Source organism: Schistocerca cancellata, chromosome 4 (genome assembly GCF_023864275.1).
Source record: "Schistocerca cancellata isolate TAMUIC-IGC-003103 chromosome 4, iqSchCanc2.1, whole genome shotgun sequence".
NCBI classification, from domain to species: Eukaryota; Metazoa; Arthropoda; class Insecta; order Orthoptera; family Acrididae; genus Schistocerca; species Schistocerca cancellata.
In genome coordinates, this window is record NC_064629.1 from 56145748 (window position 1) to 56165325 (window position 19578).

The window sequence follows — 19578 nt, forward strand, 5'->3', positions numbered from 1 at the left end:
TATTGCTCCACTCGGCCTAGGCCTTTTCTAAGGGACAGAAGGCGTTATAATCGCATGGGAGAGATCGGGACCGTAGAATAGGTGCTCGAGTGTCTCACACTTCTGCGTTACGACATTCGCGATATGGGGACATGCATTATCATGAAGCAATAGCACCCCTTTTTCACTAAGACATGCTGCTCCATGCAGATTCTTCATTCTGCAAAGGACGTCTACCGGTGTTTGTCCTTCGGCAGCTAAGAAAAGAATAACAGCACTTTGGTACTGTTTGGACGCATTTGGCAATAGCTTCGCCATAGTTCCTGTTTACGTATTTATCGCACGCACGTCGAAAGACACGCGTGTCACACTAACACCTTTTCTTCATGTCGGTGCTTATAAACCAGCATCGGGGTCGCGCTACGTTTCATATACGCTGCAGCAACGCCCTCAAACGGAAACTTTTTGATCGGCCCTTATATTTACTTACACTGATTCCTGAAACTGACCGACATTAACTGAATACTGAAAATGGATTGGCATTTGTGATGTCGTCTCTGAGAACGATGCACTGAAAATCGTTTACTAGGAAGTCTTCAGCGTGGACGCGTGTTTGCTCCAATCTTTTGAAAGCCGCCGGCGGCGTGGGAGTGTAACAAAAGCTTCCCGGAAGTCAGGAATAGCGTGCAGCGCGACGTCCCGACTTGGAAGAAATCAGCATCAAAGCGCCGCCGGTAGTAGTGTGCAGCGTGACTTACCGGTACCCTCAGCGTAGGCTTTCTTGGAAAGATAAAATTACCACTTCCAGTTCTCACGTGCGGAAGCGATGCTAGAGTAGAAGTGAAGTAAATCCAAGTCCCCAATTCACACTCTCGGAACGAAAATCTTAAGACAATGCTCTGTAAAATGCTGTGGTGTTGAAAACAGCTTACGGAAGGAAGGAAGATTGAGCTCAACATCCTGTCGACATCGAAGTCATTAGAGACGGAGCAAAAGCTCGGATTGAGTCAAGGATGGGGAACGAAATCGGCCGAGCCCTTTCGAAGAAACCATCCTGGCATTTGCCTGGAGCGATTTAGGGAAATCACGGAAAACCTAAATCTAGATGACCGGATGCGGGTTTGAACCGTCGTCCTTCCGAATGTGAGTCACCAACTTGAGGGTTCACTACAGCTTTGTACAAGGTGTCTCACAATTCTTATTACAGGCTTCTAGGGGTTGTAGAGGAGACTTAAAGGTTTGAAAAGGAACCCGTATCGTGAACTGTACCTTTTCGATATCAAATAAGTTTCGAGATGGAATTGCTTTCAAATCTCCCACTTCACGATACGCAGTCAGCTCTGACCTGTGTGCTCTACGGGAGTACTCGTCGTCGGATTCTCTTCTACGTGACGAAGGACGTCCTCTTCAAAGCACCTAGGGGCTAGGACACACAACAACCACAATTACACTGTGTTTTGGTGAAGTGCAAGTGCTTTTACGACCTTATTTGTGAAAATACGTGTTATATTTACGTGTGCATCACGGCACCTCACCGTGATGCTGAGAATAAAAGGGCTTGCCACACGAAAACATTACAAGCTACCTGTCATAAATAATACACAAGCGGTCCTGAAAAATCGTGCACACCAAGTGTAAAGATTAAATAAAACGGAAACCCACTGATGATGGCACAGTGGTGCTTAAACATGTTTGGGTACTTGGAAAAAACGGTGTTTTGCATAACTGGCGGACCTCACATCGTACAATTTTAACTGCAAACACGGCAAACACAAGCATCTGCAAATCCAAATGATGAATAAATAGCACAGTCGAATGCTTCGGACAAGTCGCCAAAAAGAAAAAAAAAAAAGAGTACATGTCTTGAGCAGTTCCTGTTTAGGGAACAGGATGCATGAAGTTACACTAGGATGTTCGAGGGCTATAAATACAAACACCATAGCATCACAATGGGTTCTGGTGTGGGGTGCCGCATTATCCTGCTGGGATTGCTGGGATTGCCCTAGTCCGCCGGAATGCACAGTGGTCATGAACGGATGCAGGTGATCAGCCGGCTGAAGTGGTCGTGCGGTTCTAGGCGCTGCAGTCTGGAACCGAGAGACCGCTACGGTCGCAGGTTCGAATCCTGCCTCGGGCATGGATGTGTGTGATGTCCTTAGGTTAGCTAGGTTTAACTAGTTCTAAGTTCTAGGGGACTAATGACCTCAGAAGTTGAGTTTCATAGTGCTCAGAGCCATTTGAACCATTTTGATGCAGGTGATCAGACAAGATGCTTACATACATGTCACACGTCAGAGTCGTCTCTAGACGTATCAGGGGTCCCATATTTCTCCAACTGCACACGCCCCAACCCGTTACAGAGCCTTCACTAACTTCAGGTCACGACTGATAGTGAATGATGGTACTCTGACAGCGCATTGGTATGTCATGGAAATCCTGCATCCTCATTTCTTAGCTCTCATGCGACAGTATTGTCAACAGGACAATGCTCGTGCACACACGTCACGTGTCTGTGTGATGCTGAAGTACTCCCGTGGCCAGCAATACCCCAGACAGAACACGTCTGGGGCCAGCTCAGACGTCTCAGTGTCACGGAACAGTTACAACATTTGTTGTCCAGCTTGCCTCAGGAAAGACACAATTGCTTTATGAAAGCCTTCACAACCGAATCAGTGCATGCATCCAGGTCAGAAGAGGAAGGGGGGAGAGGGGAGCAACATCATACTGATAAGAGGGTTCATACTGCCAAGTTATTTGTAAATTTGACTCGATTCTGTAATGACTAAAATAACATCACATATTAGATGCCTAGGAGCATGGGCAAAATTACCGTGGCTTATTTGAGAAACCAGGGCGATATTCACTCGAAGAATTTTAGGAAAATCACGGTCACCCTAGATGCAGACACCCAGGGGAAATTTGTAGTTCGCACGTCCCGCATAAGAGTCCCGCGTCTTATTCGCTGCCCCACTTGAATCTCTGACAAACGTCACTTCATTTTTCATGTGGTCTGTGTCTATTGCAGCATTTTGCATTGTGGGAACTACGTCTAGAAAGTCGAACACTGGCTCTGCTTGCTTTTTCAACCAGTCGTCGTACTCTTACCAACCGCACCCCATCGTGTATCATCGAACAATTGTTGGTTGCAAGCCATTACGACTATCACCAGTACACCCCGTCATTTCAGCCTAAAGATTCGTTCGTAAATACGTCGCCGCCGTATTGCAAACTCTCAATCCACGACGTGAAATGGGGCAGCAAACAGCCGACGAATGACACGGCGTTCGCACAGTGCTAGTACCTCTCGTTGTCAGTCGAGTTCTGTTTCTATAAGCGCTATGATGATGAAGGAGAATGTTCTACGAAAGCTGACAGAGAAGAAAATAGGGAGTGGATAAAAATATGGAAACATCAAAAACACAATACGTTACCAGTGCCTAATACGGCGTAGCAAAACAACTTCCAGTCGTCTAGAAATGGGTAAATATAACTCCTGTATGGTTATCGAGAGAATCTCATTCCATTCTTCCTGCAAAATTGTAGAAAATTTAGGTGATGACGACGCAGGTCGGCAGCTATCACGCATCATTCCCTCCAAAGTAGACCATAAAGGCTCAATAATATTGAGATCCGGTGACTGTAGTGGCCAGGGGAGATGCGACTGTTCATTCTCGTGCTCACAGAACCACTACTGGACTATGACAGCTTTGTGAACAGGAGCCCTGTCGTCTTGGAAAACAGCGCAACTATTGAGGAACAAACATTGTACCACGGAATACTGATCAGCCAAACTCGCCACATAAACCTCGGCAGTAATGTGACCTTGCAGGGTACCCACGATACGGCTGCCCAAATCGTCACCGAACCCCTGCCACGGTTCACTCTTGGGACGTTAAACTCGGTCAGAAGTTTGAAACAGTGTGCAACAAGACTCGTCCGACCAAATTACTTTCTTCCATTGTTTCATAATCCCAGTTTTTTGGCTTCGGCACCACGTTTTCCTTTTGTGGGCATTTGCATCGCTGATGAGTGAATTTCGAATTCCAGCTCGCCCTGCAATTTCCTACTCAGCCCTCTTCGTGTTGTTTCGGTGCTCACAAGGTTCGCGAGTGCGACATTCAATTCTGCAGTGACTTTTGCAGCTGTTATCTTCGTATTTTTCGTCACAGTCCTCTTCAGTGACCATCTGTCACGGTCACTCAACACATTATCGTCCGCGTTGTGACTTATGCGGTATAAAACTTCGACACGGTGCCTGTTGAAACACCAAACCCTTCGTGTGCCTCGGTTACGGAAGCACCCGCAATACGAGTCTAGTAATTTGCCCACATTCTAATTCACTTAGCTCCGACTGACCACGACTGACAGTTGAGACGTATTGCGGACACTGCAAAGGTGCCGTTCGTGGTCAACCTGTAGGCTTGGCAAGCATCTGCATGCGTTTCTCACGGTGTTTCCACATTTTTGTCCAATCCAAGTACATTCTACAGGATACATCTGGAAAAGTCGGGGTGCTTCCAGCTGACATCATTTTAAGCCAACTACATATCTAATCTTATTAGGAATTTGCGTCTTTTAACGTCAGACGAACGAAATGCCCAAGCCGATAGTGTAGGATTTTCCTTCACTTTTTTTTGTTCACTCTTACAACCATTTGAAATGCGAATGCTTAAGTTTATTTTCATACCTGTTATAGTTTCCGAACAGTGGCTCAAATGGTTCAAATGGCTCTGAGCACTATGGGACTCAACATCTTAGGTCATAAGTCCCCTAGAACTTAGAACTACTTAAACCTAACTAACCTAAGGACATCACACACACCCATGCCCGAGGCAGGATTCGAACCTGCGGCCGTAGCAGTCCCGCGGTTCCGGACTGCAGCGCCAGAACCGCTAGACCACCGCGGCCGGCCCGAACAGTGGCGTGTTAACATTATCCAAACGGATGAATTTCTTTCGCCTATTGTCTTATTTAAGCTAATTACCTAAAGAGTTCGGGAACATAGCCAGATGTCGTGTTCAAAAGAAGTATGTCACATTTAAAAGTATGTCACATCTTAAAAATATTCAGTTAGCAGTCATGAAATAACTTAGTGAATTGATTATGATTATACCACAAAATTTTGCTTCTAGTCACGTGCTCAACGAACGAAAGATGTGACTATTTTCTGATACTACAATATTTGTAAGCGAAAGGAGGAGAAAATGCAATTATGAAAATATTATGACGGTTAGATAATGTACTAACTTAAAGTGTACTTATTGAGCTTGTCTTTCTCATTACAGGTGATTCGTTATGACATTTCGCCGATTTACCTTCTGCTACGTGTATGACCGACCTACGAATTAATTCCTATCCCAGCCCCGTATAGGAGCGACCTTTACACCTGCTGATCGCCTGTCACTGCCCGTCAGTGATGCATTACATGAGCTCTCTGTTAACATGTTCTTAGTATCTTTAATTTGAGTTAAACCGTAAGGATTGAGCCAGAAATATGTACGGTGGGGAACGGCTGTATATTTCATAGGTCTTCGGAACGCATTGGTTATTAGCTGCAGATGGCATAGTGATTTCATTTCTCTGATGAATACTGTTTTGGCGGTTATCTAGTGGTCCACGTCAGGCACTGTCACCGATGATGTCAGACAATCATTCACTCAGTTCATTACGTATTCATAGGAATAGTAGTACAATACATCGTAACGATGTTGACGTTATATGTTTGATGTTTGCAAGAGCTTACCCAGTATTAATGGAACTTTTCTGTCTCCTTTTGTATAATGAATGTTGCCCTTTTCTAAGTACACAAGTTCAAAACTATTTTTCTAAGTGAAAATTGGGTTTTCTTTAGTATCGTTAAATATCGTGCTAGTTTTGAGTGTAAATTAGGTACACAGTTTGGCATCCCATTTTACTATTTGAAATAGATGGGCAGCTGAACTCCCACCAGTACCCCATGGGACAGTGGATGAAGCACGTCAAGTTTTTAATGTATCTCTTTTCCAACATGCAGAGCAGGCCTGTGAAAACGAAATGGAATAAATAAGACAAAACTACGTGCAAGTAAAAATATAAGGCTGCTGTTGGTTGTGTTAGTTACAACTCTGACCAGTCATCCAGATTTGAGTTTCCCGTGATTTCACTGAATAATTTAAAGGCAAACGCCAAAACATTTGGTTTCATCAGGTCGCAGCCAATTTCCTTAGCGTTGCTTGTCCTTAGCTTTGCCTGTCCAGTTCGTCCTTTCTCTGTGTCTGCAAAGATTCTATAAAATGTTAAAGCTGGACATTTAATTTAATTTTAAAGTTTTGTTGACTGATTTTCTGCAAATGGTCTCTTTCTTAACTTTAAGGACTCACACCGTATTCAGTTCTGAAAATTAAAGAGTACAGCTTCAGAGATAAATTTAAAGCATGAACAAGAGTTAATAAACAAGGCAAAACATTAAAAATTTGCGGTGTTCATACTGATGAGAATTGAAATTGATAAAAAAAACCTCGTTTTAGAACATCATAAACAACTCATTTCAGCCACTTTTGCACTTTGTTACTGCAAGCCTTGGCGAAGGACAAAACAGAAAGTTTCCATACTTCACTTATATCAGTAAGGTCATATGGAATTGTATTCTGTGGTAAATCATCTTTAAGAAAGAAAGTTTTCGGTACACCAAAGCTTGCCATGAGAATATTATATGGTGCTCACCCTCGATCATCATGTCGTCAGCTGTGTAAGGAGTAAAGTATTCTACCTACAGCATCAAAATACATATTTTCTCTCAAGAAATTTTGTTGTAAATAATCGGTTGGAATTCATAAGCAATAATTATGCACATGATTGCAAAACAAGAAGAAAAAATTACGTTTGTTACTCTTCATAAAAATACTTTAGCCTAGAAAGGGGAGAATTATTCCAGTACCAAAATATTTGATTCCTTACCAAACGATATCAAATGCCTGACATATAGCAAGACTAAATCTGAAAGTATTCTGAAAAACAGATTTTTTTACAAACTTGTAGCTTATTTAGTGCAAAAGTGTTACACACTTATTTGTGTTATTGAACTAAATATGGTTTTCTCTTGTTTGAACTCTTCTGTAGTCAGTTGGCAGCCATATTTAAATACCAATAAGTTAATATTCTATAAAGTGACTACTTGCAAGTCATTATGATACATCGTGCAAAGTAATTCAGTTTTAGTAGTCTGCATCACGTTTGGAATGCTGTGTCATGCCATACGTAAAAGATCTACCAATTGTAGGTTCATAAACGTTCGTATGACCTTGAGACTTTAATGGTGGACTCTGTTGCATGACGAACACGTTTTCGGCTTTATACCTTGAAAATTACACAAACTGGATACTAGTATCTACTCCTGAAACTTAATTTTCCTTGCAATAAAATAAAATAAATCCACTGCGGTTTTCAAACGGTTCTCTTTGATTGGAAGATAACTGGCGACTGCAAAGCCCCGCCCAAAAATTTCTAACAGCATATCACTTCGCGGTTTTCCAGCTCAGTAATAAACCACTGGGAAACACTGGACAAGCAGGAATCTGTCTTTTATCAGTAACTACGAGAAAACAACATAAAGCACTTTAGCATTAGGTCTATTATTTTGTTCCTGTCCTACAACTAATATCTTGGTTCTGACTGCACATAATTAACTAAAATTGTGGTTGCTTAGGTAACTTTTCAGCAAGAACAAAAAAAATTACGGTAAAATTCTTCAGTTAACTGTGAGAACGATGAATGTTTAAATCTGGAAAAGTACAAAATGAACAGCAAAAATGGCGCAGGTTTGACAAACCAAAAACAATATATCTGTATGATTGAAAGAGGACAATTAGCTGTAATTGGTAGAGGAATGTAACGTGGATTGCAAAAATGCAATGAACTTTGTTTAAGCAGTTAATTCTTAATGGAAAGAGTTGCTTATGTCTAAAGGTTTTTTTTTTTACATACTTTTACAGTACAGATTTTGTTTGTTCTGTAGAGAAGCGTTATGTTTTGGAAAAATATGTATTTGATATGCATATTTTGCATTAAAATTTTGAACTTCTTAAATGTTATGTTCATACTTTCTGTGTTTGCTGTAAAATTCCTTTTATTTATATTTCATTAACCTCTTTCCCTCCTGAAGGCCCCATTTCCAACGTATTATTTTTTTCTACTGTGGGCGGTGCCCGCCGGGAGTAGCTGGATCGATAAGAATCGATTGACACACACCAGTAAAGACTGTTTTCTGGACACTGCTATTTTAGAAAATAGCATTTGTTTAGTGCGTCTACACCTACAAAAGGAGAAGTAACATGCGGATATGACTGCTGAAATTTTGTTTGAAATTATCTTATTTATCTTATTATCTTATTATTTCAAAGTCATTCGATATCTATCGATTCAGATGCTTCCGGCAGCCACCTCACCTTTACCGGAGGGTCCCTCAGTGAGCGCTTTGCCAGAGGCAGTTTTGCGTCGTCTATGAGCGGTTGGGACTTCTCAGATCTGTTGCGAGGTTTTAGGTAGGATTCACAATACAATATTACTTTAGTTTTGTAATTTAATGTAATAAACAGTTATTTTAGTGTACATATAATGTATTTCGTGGTGTTGCTTTATTGGGATATTATCAGAGCAAAACTAGTAACGCAGGGACTGCATCCACGTTCCGTTTGGTAGACCCGCTCCTATTCCGTTTTTTCAGTTGCAGTTTTTCATGTTCTATGTGATTTTAGTCTTATAATTTAATATAACTTACAACGATTTACATTTTACATATCATAGTACTGCATTATTTGATTATTATTAACACAAAACCAGCATTACATAGACTTCATCCATGTTCCACATCAGAGGCCTCCCTTGGGTAAGCTGTTTCAGCTGGAACTGGTAATGCATTTTTAGTATTTGTTATCTTGTTTTTATGTGCATACAGTGGCTAATGCGATAACAAATAAAATATCTAAAATTTCAGCAATATCAGTGGGACAACACAGAAGAGATTGTAAAGCTGAGTGGCAAACTGTAGTGTGAGGAGCGTTTTTGTAGAGCGAGCTGTGAGTTGTCTGTGCACAGTTGGGACTTCTGCTGTTGGGACTTCTCCATTCTGTTGCGACGATTTAGGTAGGATTCATAATACAAAATTATTTTAGTTTTGTTATTTAATGTAACTAATAATGATTTTAGGGTTCACTTAGTGTTTTCCGAGGTGTTGCATTATTGGGTTATTATCAATAGAAAACTAGCAGTACATAATTTTGTGTCAGTGGATCTGTCTCGTGTATGCTTTTTCAGCTGGAGTTGGTCATGTATTTTTAGTGTTTGTTATCGTGTTTTTATGTACATATAATGGCCAATGTGATAACAAATATCTAAAGTTTCAGCGGCATCAGTGCGATCACACAGAATAGATTGCAAAGTTGGGTAGTAAAATATCACTACCAAGTGTCAAAAGCGTCTGCAAGTGCTTAAGCATCCGAATGCCGCTCATAGTAAATAGTAAATTGGAACAAAATACACAAAGCTTTTGAAAAATTATTGGAAAGAATTTTCTTTTAGTTTTTCTCAGACACCTGGAGCATAGTGCGAAGTCTTTTTGTCAGCTGTGATTCCGCTGTACATAGAGTGTATTTCAGTTTTTTTTATCATTTCCATGAATTTACTTCGCCGAATGACATTTAGTACGAGTAAAGGTTCCTTTTTGTGATTTATGTCAGCAATATCTAGATCAATGTCTGTAATGCCCTCAAAATTATATTTCCAAACATTGATAATTTGATTTAGGTTGCCTTGTTGCAGAAGTTGTTTGTACAAATATTCACCTTGTTGAAACTTCTGTATGGAAAATAAACCATCAAAGCAACAGCACGTGACAGTCAGTTTGTGCTGCCTGTAAGAATCTATTCTCAGGAGAGTATACACACTTGCAATTATCAAATATTCTAAAATCCAGAGAACGTGAGGAACGTTGTGAATACATTTGAACCTCAAAGTACGGCTCCCATTGGAGTTGCTCAACATGTGCTGGAAATTGTGCAAATAAATGCTAACATAATAATTAACAGTAACAATAAAATAGACAAAATACTGTAATATATTCAGCGACGCACACATATATCATTTAATGATAATATCCTGCACACTGAATTATGAAAAATAGATTAACTCAGTGCCTAGGGAGGAGGAGAGGAGTGTGTGTGTGTCGGGGGGGGAGCGAGACAGCTAGAAGTAGGAGGAGGAGGGGGGGGGGTAGCCAGAAGCAATCAGTCTCAAGAAAGGCGAAACACGTAACAGCAAGTGTATCCAGAATCATTTGTCGTGAAATCTCAAAGCAATATGGTCCTCGGTATTCTCTTAACTTTGTTGCAACTACTATCACACTAATTTGATGTTCACAGTTGCTATGGGAGCGGCATGTATGAGGTTCAATATTAGACATAAAATTCCATGCACAAGGCATTTTCATGGAATTTTCAAGGGCTCCGCAGCCATTTTTCTTTATGTGTCTACCAGTTTCAGCTTTTCAGTTGAAAAACTTAAAAACGGCGTCTGTAACACCTTGCAGAGCAGAATATATCCGATGCTGACATCCCTCATGTCAAACAAGCCTTTGGCTTACCTTTCCGTTTTAGTTTTTATGACGAAAAAAAAAAAACTAGAACAGAAAGGTAAGCCAAAGGCTTGTCTGACATGAGAGATGTCTGCATCGGATATATTCTGCACAGCGAGGTGTTACAGACGCCGTTTTAAGTTTTTCAACTGAAAAGCTGAAACTGGTAGACACATAAAGAAAAATGGCTGCGGAGCCCTTGAAAATTCCATGATAATGCCTTGTGGGTGGAATTTTATATCTAATATTGAACCTCATACTTGCCACTCCCTTAGGAACTGTGAAGATCAAATTAGTATGATAGTAGTTCCGACAAAGTTAAGAGAGTACCGAGGACTGTATTGTTTTGAGATTTCACGACAAATGATTCTGGATACACTTGCTGTTACATGTTTCGCCTTTCTTGAGACTGATTGCTTCTGGCAACCCCCCCCCCCCCTCCTCCTCCCACTTCTAGCTGTCTCCCCCCCCCCCCCCCCACACACACACTCTCCTCTCCTCTCCTCCTCCCTAGGCACTAAGTTAATCTATGTACAGAGGCACATTATAATACTTCCCATAATACGGTTTACATGGATGGATACGTACTTGACTGTAGGTTACGGTACAATAGATAGCGCGCACTGCCGCACACTCTACATCAATTTGCAGACTGGGCAAAGTCACAGATAGTTGTGAGTCTATATAAATCATGCGGTAATGTGTTTAGTACACACCAAAATTTAAGTACAGTATTCATACGAGTAAAGCTACATAAATTGTTGTGTCCCTCCAGTAAGCGTGACCGATGAAAAAGAACTTACAAGAACGGTCATAACGTTAAACTTCATGAAGTCTCAATTTAGATGCTAAATGCAGCTTGTTGGCAGTACCTATATTAATTAGTAGATAAGTGAGGATAGTTGTGATGTTTTTTTGTTCCTGAAGCTGTACATTATGTCCTGAGCGCACTAAGCATTCCTCGCAGTACTACCCATTTGGCGACGTTGCGATGTACCTCGATGTGATAAACTAGCATCGAGGAAATTTCACTCAGCAATACACATTATTATCGCGGTGTTGTCTGGTACCAAAATCATAGGAAATTCATATGTAAGTTATTAGGAAGGCGCCGAGAAAATACAAAAGTTTAGCATCAGACAAATGATATGGGGTGGTGTTATACTCCATAAATATAACGCGTGGCCATAATTTAAGTTTGATAAACGATTAAGGACGATTTTCTCAATTTGGATGCGCTTCCAGCACAATTTTTATTTCGAATTACGTGTGATCGAAAGCATGGATGTCACGTGGGCACCGCGGACCAATCGGAACGTAGGAATTTCAAAGACATTTCGCCATCCAAACAACCGGTTGTCCAAGCACTACACTGCCTACAGGATTGGTGCAATGTTATGTGTTTGTGGGGTGTGAGAAATCAGTGGGCATCATGTGTTTATCAAATGTCGTTTCGAAATTGTTCGAACTGCAACGAGCTTCCACCTTCAGTGCCGGGTATTGCATCCTTTCTAGCATTTCTGACTGTGCAGTAAGGACCCTATGCATATTTTACAGCGAACGGGTTCCCCAGTTGCAGGGAAGACGGCCATAATAACGCCAAGGATAGCGTCAGCGGAATGTTAAACATAGTGATTTTTTATTTTTATTTTAAAATTCACGTGTTGTATGCAACGACACTTGTCAGGTATGTAATAGTGAGTTTTTTCCGGTGCAATCTGAGCCACGTAGTCTATCGTGCATGTAAACGACACAGTAAAATATCAAACTTTCGTCTTGTGCCTTTCTTCCCTGAATGAGGAACCCGCCATGTTGAAGCAGTTTGTTAATACGCTACTGCACTATTTGGTTACACAGAGGCGACGCAGTAGGGAATACCTAGGCCAAACATGCGTCGGTTTGATATGTCGAGCTTGTGTTGTCTCGTCTAAGAACTAGGTATATCTTAAGTTCCTGTTTGTGCTTACATTCAGTCATAATGTGATGTTAAAGGTGTTATTGTACTTACTCATGAGAGTTGTAGTACTCTTGAACGCAGTGTTACTTAAAATAAAGTGATTATGGAAACTGTGCTACTCTTTTTATTTTATGCAGCTTTACAGTGTCTATTGGCGATGCATGCATAGTACAGTGAGTTCCTCCAGTGCTTTTGTATTGTAAATAAATATGGGAGCGGCGTTAAGAAGTTCTCCCAGTCGATAAATATTAGTAGTTAAAGACTAGTAAGTTATGTAGTTTGAGTTACTTGACTAGTATGCACATTTCGAATCGACCTGTGAGAAGAAGTGTTGGGTTGTTCCAGTGGTAATGAAGTTTGACACGTGAAAGACTTGTCGTCTGTTGTGTTTATTGGTATATCTGCTTATTGTAACTGAACGTTGTCTATGGCCAGTGTTATTAAACAATTGGCGCATGTGTTTATAGTGGGCGTAATCTTCCACTCGTTCAGGAACATTGGGGAAGTGCTTATTAAACATGCAATTCCATGCCCTTCAGAAAATTGATTAGAATTTATATCTTGAAGACTGGAATTTGCTAGTTACTTTTTTTTATAAGAAACACTGCCGCCTCAGAGTAATATTCAGTCTGATTTGAGAAGGGATTTTGTAGAGGTAGTCATTCTTTTGAATAGTACAGCTGTTCATAAGTGTCTTGGAAGTTGTGACTGTGATAATTGCACTTTTGTCAACATTCTTACACTGGTGGGCAATGCTTGGTCAGCAGGAAAGTAAAGATTGTTGAAAAATGCTGAAATATAAAGCCACCAGTTGTATGTATAAATAAAATGCCCAGAAATGTATATATACTTATTTAGTAAATGGTGCTACAATATTAAACATTTTAGCGTTGTAGCACTTTGTTTTTACTTTGTGATGTGTTGGGGTTCCATATAACTCGTAGTCTCCAAGAACTAAAGCAATCCAAATTTATTACTTATGAAAATTGTTAAATTCACAGCAGTGTGTCTGTTTATTGTACATATTTCTTTGTATCGATCAATATCAGCATTAATTTTCTTTTGCTAAGAGGGGTTGGGGCTAGATCTGAATCTGAAGTTCCGTTCACACTTCTACTCTATTTTGCCACATTTTTTTCCTTTAAATATTCACTTTTATAGGGTAATAATAGAGTAAACTTCAATAGAGCCCAATCTTGTAATAATGACTGTTGATTTTCATTTCAGTGATGTGATAAATTGAAAATATTATGATGGTTTACATATTTCAACATCAGTTAAAACAGTGCATTTATTGTTATTATTATAACTGACAGCTTCTTTATGTAGCTAGATAACAGGGAAGATAATTATTTTAAAACAAATTTAAATTTGTTTTGACTGATGGTAAGTAAAGTGCTTTACACATCACATACATAGAAATAACATAGCTTAATGGAAAATTATGGTTGAAATAAATGCAGTGGTATAAGAAGGGAGAAGTACTGCCTACATTCACCAATGGCCTTGTTGCCAGCTAGTCATTGAACCATAAACTTATTTAATTCACAGTATAGATGAAGTTAAGCTATTGATACACACCAACTAGTTTTTTTAACCTTTCTGTACAGAAGTGGCACACACTGTGTGTTTATAAATGCAGTGATGCACTTACTATCAAGAATGTGAGGAAAAAGTAATTGCTAATTCTAAGTGTTCAGTAGAAATAAAGATTATGGTGGAAGTGATAATTTGTAAACATTTAGTAGCAGATCATTGCTGTGTATGGGGATGAAATTGAGCTACTGCAATGTAGGCATCCATTTTCACCATATCTGTTGACTAATGTAGGTCTTGTAAACAGTGTATATAGTCAAAAGGCACTGGGAGTCAAGCTGGGCATTCTGTGGGGTTGAAATACAGTTAAGCTCTATAAATTTGTAGAGACAAATTTGTACTTCCACCATGAAAGTCATTCATCTTTCCGCTGTACATGAATATGTGTTTTTAAGTATCCTTAACCTTGTGTATTTTATTAAAAGCTTTTGTTACTAGTTCATTGTGGGAATGAAAGATTTGGTACATTATATGGAAAGCTGTTGAATAAACAAGACTTGAGAAACATTGTATCTACTAAGTGTCCCCAAAACACAATATGCGGCCAATAGTTCCTACTAATGAGTGCAGCCAGTGAAGACATAAGCTTTTTTACAAAGTGATTTTTTCCCCAATACTATTTCATGGAAGAATATTGTACTGCTTCCTACTTTAATCAGTCCATCAATGTCAAAATGACATATCAAAACAAGTGATCATGAAATAGAGAAGAAAAACTCAAATTGCTCAACGGATGACAGACCACTGGACCAGATCATATCCCAGTGTAAGTCTATGTATAGTATGCTAAAGAACTTCCTCTTACAGGGACTAGAGAAATATAGTTTACATAGTGACAGAAAGAAGCATTCACCTTTTCAAGAAGGGCCATCGAACAGAACTACAGGCCTGTATATCTGATGTTGGAACAGGTTTTAGGCTGAAGGATGACATTTTTTGAGAAGAAATCTCCCTGTAGGAATCAACATTTGTTATGAAAATAAAGATTGTGTGAAACCTCTGTTCATTTGAGACCCAGCAAGCAGTTGATATTAGTGTCCAGGTTGATGCCATGTTCCTGACTTTTAGAAGGCACTAAATATAGTTCCCCAATGCCGCCTGATGAACAAATTATGAACATACAGGATGTCAGCCTGGTTGTGTGTTTGGATTGAAGAGTTTGTAGCAAACGTGATTCTCAGGGAGTGAAATAAAGATCTTTGGGTGCTCCACAAGGGAGTGTTAATAGCACCATTACTTTTCACAGTATGTATAAATGACCTAGTGGATAATTTCAGGAGGTCCATGAGTTAGTTTTCAAAGAATGCTGATGTACACAAGGTATTTGCAACATGTGAAAATTATAGCAGAATGCAGGGAGAAATTCTGAGGCTTAATACTTGGTGCAGATGTTGGCAGTTAACTGTCAATGTAAACAAACCTAATATATTGCACATAAACAGGCAGGACAATCACTGGAAGCAGTCATACCTAAATACTTATAATGGGAGTGTGCACAGGGAGTGATTTGAAGAGAAAAGACCACATAAAACTTATCATAAGTGAAGCCAGGCAGGCTCGTGGAAGAATACTCAGGAAGTGTTACCAGTCACCAAGGGAGGTAGCTTACAAAATACTAGTTCCTCCAAGATTTGAATGTTGCTGTTCAGTCTCAGATCTGTATTAAATAGGGTTAATAGAAGAAATAGAGAAGATCCAAAGAGAGCAATGTTTCTTGTTACTGACTCATTTAGTAATCACCAATGTCGTGTAGATGCTCATCTAATTCCAATTGCAGACACTGCAAAAGCAGTGTTCAGCATATGGTGTGCTTTACTGTTAAAATTCTGGTTGTGTAACATAACTTAAAAGTTGACCAATATAGTGCTGCCTCCCATCTGTATCTTGAGAAAAGAGATTTAGGTCTACATGAGATTATCAACAATTGTTCATCTTACAAACACTTTGTGACTGGTACAGGTAACAGAAGTGACAGTGGTACATAAGTACCCTCTGATCACACCGTAAGGTGGCTTGTGGAGTATAGGTATACGTGTAATGTGAGGTTATTGGGGTTGAGTGTAACCTCAAGTGAACGTAGTGGAAACAAGTTGGTCATTTAGACTATGAACTGATCAGTTGTGATTTTTCTTTGTTTAAATGTTGTGTAATTTTAAAACAGTTTGTTCAGTGATATGAGCTTTGAAATTACGTAATAGTAGAAAAATATGTCTGACTTTGTCAACTTATATTATAAAGTGGCTAATTTGTTTTGCATGGAGCTAGTGTTAAGTTTCTGCTGGCAGTTTGTGCATTTAGAACTTAACCGACTGAAACTTGTTTTTCTTTGTAGTAATGGTGTGATATAGCTTGCCATATAAAGAAGCATACAAGCTACATAGTTTGAAATGATTTTGCTGGTCGAATGTATGTGTAGTTAAAATGTGCTTCTTGCTTCATTAATAATAATGTTAACAGCAGCAGCTATTGAATATTGGTCAACAATAAAAAAGTATGGAGATTTTATGTCTTAAGAAGGATGTATGAATGGCACATATAGTATTATCTCTTGAGGTACAAATGAAATAAAAAAAACGTACTGCAGAGAAAACACTGTTGTGAGAACTCTTGCTTTGTGCCCAGAGCATTTTTGGTACTCCATGCATAAGTAATGAGAGTAGTTGCTGCCTATCAAGGGATCAATGCGATTCCTTCAGTTGGCAACATTCTTATGAAGTTCTGGTAGTTTGTTTGCTTCATTTGTGATTTGACACATTCACTGCATTTAACTGTGTGGCAGCAGCTACCTTTCTTAGTTGCTGTCAACAGTTCAGAATGTGTACTTTATTATGTTATGTGGTGATATGTGCTGTTCTAATGGCTGCATATCTCTCTCTCTCTCTCTCTCTCTCTCTCTCTCTCTCTCTCTCTCTCTCTCTCTCTCTCTGATTTGTTTATGCTGCATGTAAGTGCCCACTGTTCTTATCAGTGTACAACGAGTCAGTTTTGGAGTGGCTTATGTTCTACAGATCTGCAGCTGAAAGTATGCAAAGTATCAGATTATGCACTGGAAACATAACTAATGTATAAGGGAAGTGAAATAGTCATCTTTAGAAAATGTAGAGTTTATCATGTATTGTGATTGTGTGATGCAAATGGAAATAAAATGGTAAACTGGGCATGATCTGAAGGAAGAGTGGTACTCCACAAACAACTTTGAAGTACAGAGTGGAGGATACTTAACTGTGGTACTGCATTAGGATTTCTTCCCATTGCAACTGCATATGGAGCATTGGAAAAATAATTTGCTTAAACACCTCTGTACATGACGTAATTAGTCCAATCTTATCTTAACGATCATGATGCGAACAGTACATAGAGGTTGTGTAGTATATTCTTAGATTCCACATGTAAAGCTGATAGTTGCAACTTGGTAAGTAGGCTTTCGCAGTATCGTTTGCATCAATTTTCAAATGTGCCAGCCAGTTCAGGTGTATCAACTCTGACACTTCCCTGTTGATCGAACAACCTGTCATTACACATGCTGCTGCTCTTCGTATATGTTTCAGTATCCCCCGTTAGTCTTATTTGGTACAAATCCCACACATTTGTGCACTATTTTAGGAGGGCTTGCACAAGTGTGCTGTAAGCAACCTACTTTGTAGAGTGGTTGAATTTTCCCAGCATCCTACCAATGAAACTAAGCTTTACTTATGACAGAATTTATGTGATCATTCTATTTCATATTCCTACAACCGATTCTAAATTTCTGAACATTTAAACTAAGTTGCCAGTCTTTGTACCTCTATCTAATCATGGTCTGAATATTTGTGCAGCTTTTCTTTTCAGGTGGTAGTTTGTGAAATATAACAGTGTGAACAGTAAGGATTCCAACAAGTTTCCCTGGGGCACACCTGAAGTTACTTTTACATCCCTTGATGACTCGCCATCCGTGATAACATGCTGAATCCTCTCTACTTTCATTAAGTCAAATAGTTTTTGGAAATTGAGAAATACTGCATCTGACTGCCTCAATCAGTGAGGTTCAGAATTTTATATGAGAAGTGAAAGTTGTTTTTCACTTGTCTGATGTTTTTGGAATCTGTGCTGGTCAGATAGGTTGTGGGATTGTACAACACACGGATGTTGTGGGTATTGGACAATAATTTAGTGGATTCCTTCTGTTAACTTTTCTGCAGACTGGTGTAACCTGTGCTTTCATCCAACTACTAGATATAGGTTTTGTTGAAGGGATCTGTGGTATCAAAAGGGGGCAAGGCTTACTCAGCTGCGAGGTCTGCGTAGAATCTGATTGGTATTTTTTCAGGCAGTAGGGGTTCTGTCAGGCATTGGAGCTTGGTTCAGTTTTCACGATTTTACTTGTTTCTAGGTTCTGTACTATTCATCTTTTCAGTGGTGTGAGAACTAAACTGGGGCAATACTCCTGGACTTTTTTTTTATATAAATATTTCTTTAGATTTTGTGAGAGAACTTTCAGTAAGATTCTACTGCAGTAATTGTTTAAGTCTTCACATGTTGCCAGCTTGAATGCCAAATGTTTCAATCAGCATCTGTGTATACCTGAGTCAGAATAACAAAGTGAATGCCAGCAAGACACTGTTGAATGTAGCATTGTTGTTGGGTCACAATTACATGCATGTGTGCATATGGTTGTGGGAGCAACAGCTGTGTGGTTCTGTACTGACTACTTCTGCATGCTCCCTATTGATAATGTGCAGTATTGGGTTCACTTCACAGGATGGTGGTAAACTCATCATTTATGGAACACGTTCCTGTTGATAACATGATAGTTTTCCTATTTGTAGACTTCATAAAAGCAACAGTGTGTGCACTGTAATTCATGTTTAAAGGTGTATTCAGTGGTAAAGGTCGGCTCAAACAGATATGACTCCTTCATTAATCAACAGACTACATTAATATAATATATTTTGCTTAAGTACTTAACTAATCACTGTAACGTGCATGTAGTGTATGATTCTTGTGCAGCGGTATTTGTTAATTGCAAGATGAGATTTCTTATAGAACTGTAGCAGAAGTCACTCACAAATACAAAACACAACCATGTCTGCAAACACTGAACGAGCTGGAATAATGGCAAAGGGTAAAAGCAACTTAGCCGAGTCACTACCCTCCTTTCTCGACTCTGTCATCTGAACTACGGTCTGTGAATAGCTTGTAGAATTGTCTATGGATGTGAGTATATCCTCAATATTGTTTCCTAAGCTCACTTAGTTTTTCCAGGCTGCTTTAGCAACTTTTCCTGTATGGTGTATATCACCGCTTCACTTCTCTGGTGTATTTTGTGCTACTGCTTCCTCTAACAATTTTTAAATTCCTGCCTCTTTGAAGATTTTATGTTAGCATGTAATGCTTGATTTGCACCCAAATCTGTCTGACAATATTAAGTAGCCTTAGTATGGTGAAAGCTTGAAGAACCCTG

The 19578-nt window shown here is 39.5% G+C and overlaps 1 protein-coding gene across 7 annotated transcripts in view; it reads left to right on the forward strand.

The window, feature by feature from the left end:
* The first annotated feature begins 11937 nt into the window (after positions 1-11937).
* Positions 11938-19578, forward strand: part of LOC126184696 (homeotic protein female sterile-like) — a 263983-nt gene continuing 256342 nt past the window's right edge. For 5 of the 7 annotated variants that reach the window (XM_049927201.1, XM_049927205.1, XM_049927204.1 and 2 more), the window contains exon 1: positions 11938-12523. The gene's annotated coding sequence lies outside the window, so the exon portion shown is untranslated. The remainder of the gene's footprint in view (positions 12524-19578) is intronic. The other 2 variants (XM_049927203.1, XM_049927202.1) reach the window with 2 other exon arrangements.